The sequence below is a fragment of the Bacillus rossius genome, chromosome 2 (assembly GCF_032445375.1).
Source record: "Bacillus rossius redtenbacheri isolate Brsri chromosome 2, Brsri_v3, whole genome shotgun sequence".
Lineage (NCBI taxonomy): Eukaryota > Metazoa > Arthropoda > Insecta > Phasmatodea > Bacillidae > Bacillus > Bacillus rossius.
The window spans coordinates 75,497,901-75,510,036 of record NC_086331.1 but is presented as its reverse complement, the minus strand read 5'-3'; positions in this window follow the sequence as shown (position 1 = coordinate 75,510,036).

The window sequence follows — 12,136 nt, the reverse complement described above, 5'->3', positions numbered from 1 at the left end:
AATGTAGAAGATATGTCGATCTGAACTACTTTGCCAACCTGTTTAAGTTAAATGAGAAATGGCCTCGAACGAAACATGTTCAGACTGTGTGTAACCGCACTCAACAGCTGAACATGTTCACCTGAAGTAGTTCAGACTCCCGTGTAACCGCGCCCTTAGTCATGCAGTCTCGCAGCCATGTATAACTCGGAACCAGCTATATCCTTTTAGACTCGTAGCATCATTGTAGCCCAATATAATTGGAGCTGTTGAAAGAAAAGGCAGTTGGAGCATTTGGAGTTGTTGGAGCTGTTGGAGCCATTTTGAGGCCGTTTGGAGCATTTGGAGCCATTTGGAGCTGTTGGTGCCATTTGGAGCATTTGGAGCTGTTGGAGCTAAGAAGTAGTCGTTGCACGTCTATGCAGGGCTAAATGTTTATAAGATTGCTGGCTTTCGCAAGTGATTCTGTAGTAGGATAGAAATTGTGTAATAAATATTATGTTTGTAAAAGACTTTGTGGTGTTTTATTTCTCGAACCTTACACTTTTCTGGTACTTTTTTAAAATTAAAGTTGTTTTAGCTTCGCCCAAGATCGTGCCAAGGACCTTAGTCGACCTAATTAATCAGTATATTGTTTGCAAATTTATTTAATGAATTTTTAACTTTTTCCTGAATTTCTAGGTCAATTATTACAAATATTCCAAGGTGTTGGTCTTGATGTCTGATAGGTTAATGGTAGTAGAGTGTTAAAAATCTCTTTAAGAATGTTGAACGTGGTTTATTGAAATTATTATTTTTTTCATAAAATTAAACATTATTGCATCGATCAAGTATCGAACCAAGGACTGGATCGGATCGAATCAATATGTAAGTTAATGAGTGATTTTTTTGATGAAGTTTGGATTTTTTCCCGCTTTTCCAGCTACATTATTACATGATTTCAAGATGACGCCCAAATTTCAAGATGGCGGGGGGCACCTCGGTAATAACTGATTACTGCACTGTAGCGGGTTAGAATAAAATTATCCAGATGGAAATGTACTCTATAATACAAGTACACACACACAAGATGGCGTTCTCCAGCAGGTGGTAGCTTCTGGTAGCATGTACTGAACATAAAATGTCGGATCCATGATGGTCGACAAGGACAAAGTCAAATTTCAAGGACAAAGTCAAATTTCAATTTCAAGGTCAAGGTCAAATTTCAAGGTAAAGGTCAAATTTCAAGGTAAATTCAAATTTCAATTTCAAGGTCAAGGTCAAATTTCAAAGTCAAGGTCAAATTTCAAGGACAAGGTCAAAGTTAAAATTTCAAGGTCAAGGACTAATTTCAAGGTCAAGGTCAAAGTTCTAGGTCAAGGTCAAAGTTCAATGTCGGCAGTTGAGGACAAAGGTGTGGTGACCAGATAATTCTACTAACATGGTATCAGCACACTCTAGCGGACGAAAACAAGATGGTGACCTCCAGCAGGTGATTTCAAGATGGTGGTCGTTACGAAAAGTGCAACGGTGGTTTTAAGGATTTTTTTTATTATTTAATTAGGTTGATTAATTTTTTAATGATTTTTAAATTTTTTCCCGAATCTCTAGCATTAAAATTACGGATTTTCAAGATGGCGGACGTGACGTCATGCTCACTGGCGATATATATGCTTTGAAAAAAGTGGTGGGAGTCAGTATGCCAGCAGCCACTGTGAGGGTTGGATCGGTCGCCATTTTTTAATTTTTTTGTCTTCGCCAGGTTCGAACCGCGGACTCTGTGCTCCGTGTCGTAAATGCTTGTTTTTTTTTTAATATTTTATTAAAAATTTTATCAAATGAATTTTTTTATAAATTTTAAATTTTTTATTAAAATTGGATAATAAATAAAGATTTTAAAGATGGCACCGTAACGAAAATTGCAACGGTGACGTCATAATGCAAGATGGCGGACATGGTATCCTTATTCCTAGAAATGGCTTACCGGAGGCTGTAGACATGGATGCTAAAGCCGTTTCTAAGAATTTGGGTTCTTTCTAGGGCAAAACGACTTTTGAGGATTTTCGAAATCCTAATTTTTGAATTGTGGAATTTTCTGAGATTTTTTGGCGGAATTTTTTTCCACAGAAATGTAAATTTTGGCGATTTTTGAGGGATTTTGGGCAATTTTTGCCCAATTTTGGCAAATTTTGAGGGTCAAAGGTCAATGTCCTACTTGTCCCGTTACGCGGTGTCCCGTTACGCTCATCCAAGATGGCCGCCGTGACGTCAGAGATGGACGTGACGTCAGAGATGTGGCTCGGCATCTCGCACCTCGCCCCGGACCCAGTTTCAGGACCGGCTATCCTATACTACTTCGAATATTGACGAAAAATACCTCTTGGCTACTGAATGGATGTCTGACCACCTTCTGGACATGCGTTCCTGACAACTGAATAGATGTGTCTGGCCACCGTCTTGGCGTATCTTGCCACTATCTGGACGAGATAGCATTTCCAATCGATTGGTCGTGCATGTCTGACCAACTGACTGATGTGTCTGGTCACTGCCTGGAAATGTATAGCCAACAAGCGGAAGATTCTGGTCACCGACTAGATGTGCTTGGCCACCAACTTGTCATGTTAGTCTGACCTCAAACTGGAAGTGCCTAACCACCAACTGGACATGTTTGGTTAATCGACTTACGTGTGGAAATGCTCTGAAAACACATTTGAAGTCATGCAAAGTACTCGCTTAGCCTTCTAAGAAGACTGTATAAATCGTTACATGCTTGTACTTTTCTTGTAGTAGAATAAAATTCTGCAATAACGATTTTGTTTGTACCTTATTGATTTAATTTCAGAACCTGTTAATTTTTCTGGTAATATAATTAAACAAACTTTTTCGTATTTATCAATGATCAAACCAAGGATGGATATCGTTCGAATCCATCATTATTTAACAAGTGATTATCTTTGATGATTTTTGGAATATATTTCGAATTTCTTGCTTAATAATTTGAGAATTTCAAGATGACTTCCCAATCTCAAGATGGTGGACGCCACAGTAATAAATGTTTCATGCAATCCAACGGGTAAAATTTTAAACACGTATGTTAGTAACAAACTTTATCAGATGTAAACAATATGTCGGATCCAAGATGGCCACCTCCAGCAGGCGAATATACAGTGGCCGTCATTATGTCATACAATAAGTCTTAATATATACCTTGGCATTTAGTGGTGGGAGAACAGCCTGCCATTAGCTTCCATGGAAGAAAGATCTATGGCTATTTTTTTTTGCTCTCACTGGTTTCGAACGAATGACTCCATGATGAAAGTTTGTTTAAAAAAACTTGTATTAAGTAATTTGTTTATTAATTTTAAAATTTATCCCGTTAAAATCGAATAATAATTACGAATTTCAAATATATTGGGAGTAACGAAGTTTGACACGTTCTACTATCAAAGATGGTGAGTGTGACAAATTTTTTTTATTAAATATTTATTTAAATTTAAATTTATATATTTTTTAACTTTTTTATTAAAAATTATATGCTTTTTCTCGCCAGAAACCGAACCGTGGACTGGGGTGTATTGAGAAACTAAACATTAGAAGTGAGCAATTTTTTTTTAAATTTTTGGTTTCAAAATTAAATGATTTTAAATTTAAGGTCAAGGTCAAGGTCATGTCCACGGTAGCTTAGGGAGGCTTGTCGATGGGTATTTTAAGATGCTTTTAGGAATTTGGTTTCTTTCAAAGGCAAAAGTTATTTGAGGCATTTTGAATTCCGAATTTTTAAATATTTGAGGTGAAAAAATGGGAAAATTTTCCAAAAAATGGTAATGATTTCCTCCAAATAGGGAATTGTTTTTAGGAATTTTGGGTCATTTTGAGCATTTTTTTAGTAATTTTTATCAAATTTGACACAAAAATGGCCGCCGTGACATCAGATGTCGGTCGATCATTGACCCCACTACAAACCACGTCCAGAACCCAGTTTTCGGAGGCCCTTTACTGTATATACTACTTTTAATAATTAATTAAAAAAATAAATTAGATTTCACATTCAGCAAATATATATTAATCAAAATTTATTTATGTTACTTCTCTCAATTCAATAAGTAATTTTATACACATGATATATTAATATTGAGTACTGAGTATTTAAAGATTAATTTTTGTTACAGTAAATTTCAAACCATTTCAATGTCTTGAATCAAAGGAAGTCTAACTAATAACGGCTTAGGCCTACATAAGTACACACACCTTTTTTTACTCATGGAGTCGGAATTTCCTTCTTCCCCTTTTATTGAAACTATTTTTGCAACACATTGACTCGCACTGAGGAGGAGAAATTTCCAATCCCTTTTTCGGAATAGTTTATTTCCGTTACAGTTGTACTTCAAGAATAAGAATCAGAACTATATCCACACCACACGCCAACCTGCAAAACAACAACGAACGTAGTAGCACTGCAAGTGCCAACAGAAATCAGCATAAAATTACTTCCATGCTTCGTTATGTATCGCAAAACAACTAAAAATTCTGTGGCACATTTAATTACGAATTCAGTGTTGGGTTAAGCTGAGGATTGACGCAAGTCCAGTAGGAGACACCCAGCTCAGCAAGAACACCAACAGGCAAAACCAATAAATCACTTATGCCAATGACTCGTGAGTTGTTTGCATCAGTTCTAACTGTAAAAGAACATCGGTTGAAGAGATGTGCACATTTCTCTCACCAGGAGCCCGCGCGTTGTATGTGGTTGACCGCTTGGCCAGAACACCTGCCAGCACAAGGTTAACCTAACTCAGGCCACAGGCTCACGAGTTGTTTGCGGTGGAGATCTCTGCAAGAACATCTGCTGGCAAGATGAAAGCCTCGTTTTCGCCAGGTACCCGAAAGTTGATGGCGGAGGAGCTGTTACGATGTTCGCCTCACTCTCGCCAGGAACCCGCGAGTTGTTCGCCGTGGAGCTCTTGGCCAGAACACCGGTTGGCATGATGTTCACCTCACTCTTACCAGGGATATGTGAGTTGATCGTAGTGGAACCTTTGCCAGGACACTAGCTGACATGTTGTTCGCCTCACTCTATCCAGGGATTCACGATTTGATCGCGATGGTGCCCTCTGTCAGGATACCGGCTGGCACGATGTTCACCTCACTCTCGCAAACAACCTGTGAGTTATTCGAGGTGGACCCCTCTGCCAGGAAATTGGCTGACACGTTGTTCGCTTAACTCTAGCCAAGGATCCTCTATTTGATCGTGGTGGTGCCCTTTGCCAGAACACTGGCTGGCACAATGTCTGCCTCACTCTCGTCAGGGACCCACCAGTTGAACGGGGTGTAGCCTTCCGCCAGAAAAATGGCTGGCAAGATGTTCGCCTCACTTTCTCCAGGAACCCATGAGTTAATCTTTATAGTGTCTTCTACCAGAAAACCAGTCTGCATGTTGTTCACCTCACTCACGCCAGAGTCCCGAGAGTTGATCGCAGTGGATCCTTCGGCCAGAACACGGGCGGGCATGTTATTCCCCTAACTCTTGCAAGGAACCCGCAAGTTATTCTAAGTGGACCCCTCTGCCAGGAGACAGGCTGGCACGATGTTCGCCTCACTGTCTCCAGGGACCCGTGAAAAATTTGCTGTTTGTCGTTCGGCAGAACACCGGCCGACATGACGATCGTCTTGCTCTCGCCAGTTGCCTACGAGATGTTTGCTTGGTGATCGCTGGGCCGTCCTCCCATATCCTCAACGGGGGACGACTCCCCGCCGCCGGGCTTTTCGCCCTCGCTGCGTCGATGGACAACATCCCCAGTGCATCAAGGACAGTGCTATTCTTGCCTGTGTCGCCATTACAGGTGGTCAACACGCAACTATACGAACCAGAGATACTGGGCCTATCGCAGAGATGTCCAACTGGCAATACGGGCTCGCGGCGTTATATCGACAGGTTCCCGTAGAGGTTTCCTTCAATGAAGAAATGTTGTCACAAATAATATGGTGTATTACATGTCTTTGTTTGCGTGTATGTAGAATAAGTCGTCTGAGTCTTAAGAAGCCACTGTCGTCTCATATAAATAATCAAAAATACGATTTCTGTTTTCCTAAAATTTAGATTATAAGTATATTTATATATTTTTACTACACAAAAAAATTCACTGAATAAACCGAAAATTTATCACTCATAAAAGAAAGTTAGTGTGTTAGTGTTTCAAGTATGTTTAATCGTCATGTGGTATTTTGAATAATATTAACATAGTATACAAATGTAAGAAATTAATAGGTTTATAAATAAATAAAAATTACTGTTTAAAATTATTTTTATTTAATGTTGAAAGTCAAATAGTTAAATTTATTCAAATAAAATATTAAGCATTGTTCAAAAATATATTAAAAAGTCAAATATTTAGATTCAAACGAAAATGTGCATATACATAAGCTACAACAAAATATAAAGCCTTACTTAAAAACTAAATAAATCTCTTTGTTAGTTAAATTAAACTGCCATGGATTTTTATGGTTGAATTATATTTGTTTGAAATTTTTCAAGAAGATAATTTAAATTTTTAGAAAAAAAATATTCTAAAGGTCTCTGTGAAATTATTTTATGAAATACAGAAATAGGAAAATTATTGTTCCATCTGTGCCGTGTATGATTACTATGAGATGCATAATTTAACTTAATTTGTCACTTCTAAACAAACTCGTTTTTGAAATCATAATATACAATGATTTAATATAAAAAAACTTTTTAGAAGTTTGGAATTTTTCTTTGAATGGGTAATTTGTTTTTTTCAATGACTGGTAAAATTCATTTTGGAATTGTAATGTGGTTAAATTTACTTTAAGCTCATTCCTTCACAGGCCAGAATGCCGTACTGCAGAAAAGACTTAAAAATACCAAAGTTACCTGTTCTAATTCTTTCAACAAATAATTTAGCCTTAGTTCAACAACGAATTTATACACAATTTCTAAAATTTGGATTTGCACATAATTAACACGTTTGTCCCATTTTTTAAAAGATTTATGCACTATACCTTAGTATTTTATATCCTGTACTCTTTCTGTGACAGTACATGTTTCGTAGTCACTGCTATTTTTATTACATACATAAAATTTAACTTCATTTTTGTTTGAATGACTCGAAATGGTTTCAGAGAAAGTAATGTATTTGATTCTATATATAATTAAAGAAAGAAAATCATCACCTAATTTATATTTAATTTCTTTAGTTCAATTTAAACTGTTATATAACCAAGAGGCCAATTTTCATAAGTAAATAAAAAAAATTGCAGTATCGTATGCGTAAGTAACTATCTGGATATCTATGACGATGTTACATAAATCATTTGGTCTAGTGGCTAGTGTGTCTGGCTGGAGGGCCAAGAGTTGCAGATTCGATTACAGGCCTGGGAGGGGATTTCTCAGACCTACTCCCTGGGTTCAGAACTGGATTTCTGCGATGTCCGTTTCACTTTCATCCCACGGCAGAATCATCCTGCCTTGGCAAGCATAGGGACGTCATGGTTGTCATCACCGTGGCGTTAACGGTGCTCACGACACCATAGTAATGGGTAAAACCACTCATTATAATCAAACTGAATATGAATATATACTATGTTCATTATTATTATTTTGGAATTGTTAGTTATTTTGTGAATTCATACTAAAAATTTTGAAGTGAAACGTTTTTGCTGAGGGGGCAACAATTTTAGAGCCTTACGAAAATTCCTTTTGCATGAGGGGAAATAGCTATGAATGAAAAGGAGGGGGGGGGGGGCTACTGGGAGAGGAGGGGAATAGTTAGGTACATGGTGAGGGAACCGATAGAGAAGACGACAAAGAAAGGTACAAATGACGCAGCATACGTGCGTTCTTGTGCTCTTTCTCTCTCGCTCTTTCGTGCTCTTGTGGTCTTGCTTTCTTGCTCTCTCGAATTACTGCACTCTTGCTCTCTTGCTCTCTTGCTCTCTTACGCTCTTGCGCTCTTGCTCTCTTGTGCTCTTGCGCTCTTGCACTATTGATCTCTTGTTCTCTTGCGCTCTCACGCACATGTGCACTTGCGCACTTTCATGTGCGCGGTTGTTTTTTGGAGGGGGACGTCGCGCTATACCCACTCCAGGGCTGTTGGCCCGGTCGGTAATCGCTAAAGCAGCCTTGAGCAGGCTCCACATGATGGCATGCGGCTCAGGTTCAACCCTGAAATTCTGCAGGGATTGGCGGATCACGGTGGTATAGAACCGTCACAGCCTGACGCCAGCCCGACTTTAGGGTGTATTTAGGCAGAGGACAACACAAAAGGCTTTAATCTTAGTAGTATAGTTTGGGGCCTACTGGGACTGGCTTCTGGCTCAGGAAGAGGATGGGTTCAATTATCGACCTCTCTGACGTCACGGTGGCCATCTTGGACGACCTTAACCTTGACCTTTGACTTTGACATTTTACCCGGCAGCCATTTTGGATCCACCATATTGTATCCATCATCTTGGATCCGCCATTTTGTTATCTAGAATGTTCCGCCATGTAAATGTATGTTTTTTACTTTAAATGCAACACAATCAAGTCTGTAGTATCGTATCCTGCTAATCGGATCGTATCCTACTGATGTGATTCTACTTCTCTCATGTGATCGTATATCTCTGATGATATCGTATCTCTGTGATAAGACTGTAGTTTACCAAGTTGAATTTTCGTCCAAATGTGAGTCCTTTTCGTTAAATGTTCTTCCTTTTTTAATGTGTTCAGAAATGTAATTCCTTTTTTAATGTCCTTACAAATGTGCTTTCCTTTTGTCCAATGAGCTTCATTTTTATCGAGTGTGCTTCCCGATGTGCTTTCTCTTTCTTAAATGTGCTCCTTAATGTGTTTCCTTTTTTTAACTTTCTTCCTTATGTGCTTCCTTATTTGTCAAATATTCTTCCTTTTTACTGACTGTACTTCCCGATGTGTTTTTTTGTTAGAATGTGCTTCCTAAAATGTTTACTTATGTGCTTCCATATGTGCTTCCTTTTTGTCGAATTCGCTACATTTTTTTCGAGTGTTCTTCGTTATGTTCTTCATTTTTGCAGTACGTGCGTTCTTTCGACTGTGCATCCTTTTTGACGAATGAGCATCAACAAGTCTGTACTCAGGATATGATGAGCTTCGTGGTTCGGAGATGTCTGGTCTATACGCCTGACATTGAACACTATCTATTTAAAATGTTGGGCGAGTATCGGTGAAAAATTTCTCTTTGTTTCGAGACGCTTGGCCTATGCACAAGATTTTTACATGAACTGTTTGAAATGTTTACTGATTATCGACGAAAAAACCTCTTAGCTACTAAGAGCATGTGTCCGACCACCTACTGGATGCGCCTGACTACCAACTGGATATGGCTGGCCACCTACTGGACATGGGTTCCTGGCTACTGCATAGACGTGTCTGGCCACTGACTTGGGGTGCCTTGCCACCAACGGGATGTGTTAACCTTACCAACCGACTAAAAGTGTGTGTCTGAACAACCAACTGATGTGCATGGCCACCAACTTGACATGGGTGACCAATAAAGACGTTGGTGTTCACCTACTGGATGTGTCTGACCACTGGCTGGAGGTGACTGTTTAACAAATAAATGTGTCTGGCTACCGACTGGATGTGCCTGGTAAAAACTGGTCGTGTTAGTCAGACCACAAACTGGAAGTGCCTAACCAACAACTTGGCATGTCTATCCTAGACTGGATGTGCCTGGCCGCTGACTGGACATGTCAACCTACAAACTAAATGTTCCTGGCCGCCAATTATGTGCCTGGCCACTAAATATACATGCCTGACCACCAACTGGATGTGTATTGTCACTTACTGGATGTGCATTCCTGGTTACGGAATAGATGTGCCTAGCAACCGATTGGGCGTACTTTGCCACTAACTTGAGGTGCTAGACTGACCAACCGATTGGACTTGCGTGTCTGGCCAACCAATCTGACGTTCTAGACAACTAACTGGATGTGACTGGCCACCGACTGGGTTTGCCTGGCCAACCTGCTAGATGGGTCTGGCCAACATATCTGACGTGCCTGGTTTATCGACTGGCATTTAGAACATTCCTGTAAAAACATTTAAAGTCATGCAAAGGACTCGCTTCGTTTTCCAAGATGACTGTATGAATCGAGAAACGCTAGTAATTTCCTTGTTTGTACTTATAGAATTTATGTAATATTTTTTATTTTATAATTTTGTTGTTTTTTTTATAGAAAATGAAATTTTTTGGTAATTTAAAATTGAATTATATTTTACACATCAGTCAAGGATCGAACCAACGATGGATATCTAACGAGTCAATCATTATTTCAATAAGGTATTTTTTTTAGAACTTTTCCCGAATTTCTAGGTTAATTATTACGAATTTTCAATATTGCGGCCAAGACGACTGACAAGAAGGTGAATGTCACGACAATTGACTGTATGATGTTAATCCACTCTAGCAGATAAAATTTAAACTAATATGTCGGTAGTGAGTAGTGTATATTGGGTGCTACTGCGCCAGGCTTCAGGCTATGGTGCCTGGTGCCGAGCCACCATATTGGATTATGACGTCACGGCTGCCATCTTGGATGGGTGTGACCTAGACCTTTGACCTTGACCTTGACCCCGGCGGCCATTTTGTATCCGCCATCTTGGATGAGCGTAACGGGACACAGCGTAACGGAACAAGTAGATCACGGCGGTCATCTTGGATCCGCCATCTTTAAATCGAGCGCCCCACTCATTATGATGAAATTTTCGTCTCTGTCGCCATATTGATTTTTTCTGTTCCGCTGGAGGCCGCCATCTTGGATACGGTCGCTTTGTTTTTGTTTGTTCCTAGATAGCGCCAGCGTCGCTCTTGATTTTTTTCTGTTACACTGGAGGCCGCCATCTTGGATACCTTCGACTTTGTTTCTGTTGTTTGTTCCTAGATAGCACCAGCGGCGCTCTTGATTTTTTCTGTTCCACTGGAGGCCGCCATCTTGGATACCGTCGACTTTGTTTCTGTTGTTTGTTCCTAGATAGCACCAGAGTCGCTCTGTCTCATCACATAAGGTCGATGTTCCATTACCTACCACAGCTATTATGATCCTTATCGACATATTAACTTTAATTTTTTATGCTAAATACATTGGAAGCGCTGCGATTCGAACCAGCGCAGCTCTGATCGCTAGGTTGGAAAACATACGCATTTAACCGCTCGGCTATCGAGACATTTACCAGACTGAGAATTAAATAAGGTAGGTATATAAAAAATAACATGCATATTCGGACTTGAAATTTTGTTTTAATTTTAAGTAATATTAGCACTACCTGTTCGAGACAGAACCGCCATCTTGGCGGTTGGCGGTGCTTCCAAATGAGCTGCCTTTTCGTTGGCGGTGCTGCCTTTTCGTTGTCGGTGCTTCCAAATGTGCTGCCTTTTCGATGACGGTGCTGCCTTTTCGTTGTCGGTGCTTCCAAATTTGCTGCCTTTTCGTTGGCGGTGCTTGCAAATGTGCTGCCTTTTCGATGACGGTGCTGCCTTTTCGTTGACGGTGCTTCCAAATGTGCTGTCTTTTCGTTGCCAGTGCTTCCTTTTTGTTGATTGCGCGTAGTACAAAATGTAGTGACTGAATATTTACTAGTTCAAAACCTCTTGGTGTTACTAAAATATTTTTCAAGGTCACTTGGTCTTTTAGTATGTATACAAAATGTCACGATGGACTAATTGAATATAATTAGCTAACGTCGAAGAAGGTCATGCGGACCTGAAATGACTAGCCTATACGTCTGATTTTGTCATGACTCGGTCTCATGGTCTGAAGACAATTGGCCTGTATGTGTGGCTTTGTACATGAACGGCTTATATGTTATTCAGATTAATGAAAAATTAGACTTTCATGTTAGGCTCATCGGCACTGTATTTAATTCGTTGGTCAGGGATATTGTCTTGAGTTGATTTTCGTAGAGTGAATGATTAATAAACTCCGCGAAAGGTAATGGAAAACAGAACCTAAAATTTATTTAATAATTAGTTACAACTAACTGTCACTGGTCAAGAATCGAACCGTGGACAGGAATCCATTGATTCAATTTGTATATTAATAATTGATTTTTTCGGAGACTTTTGGAATATTTCCCGCATTTCTAGCTAAATAAATACATGATTTCAAGATGGCGCCCAAGTTCAAGTTGTCGGGCACCTCA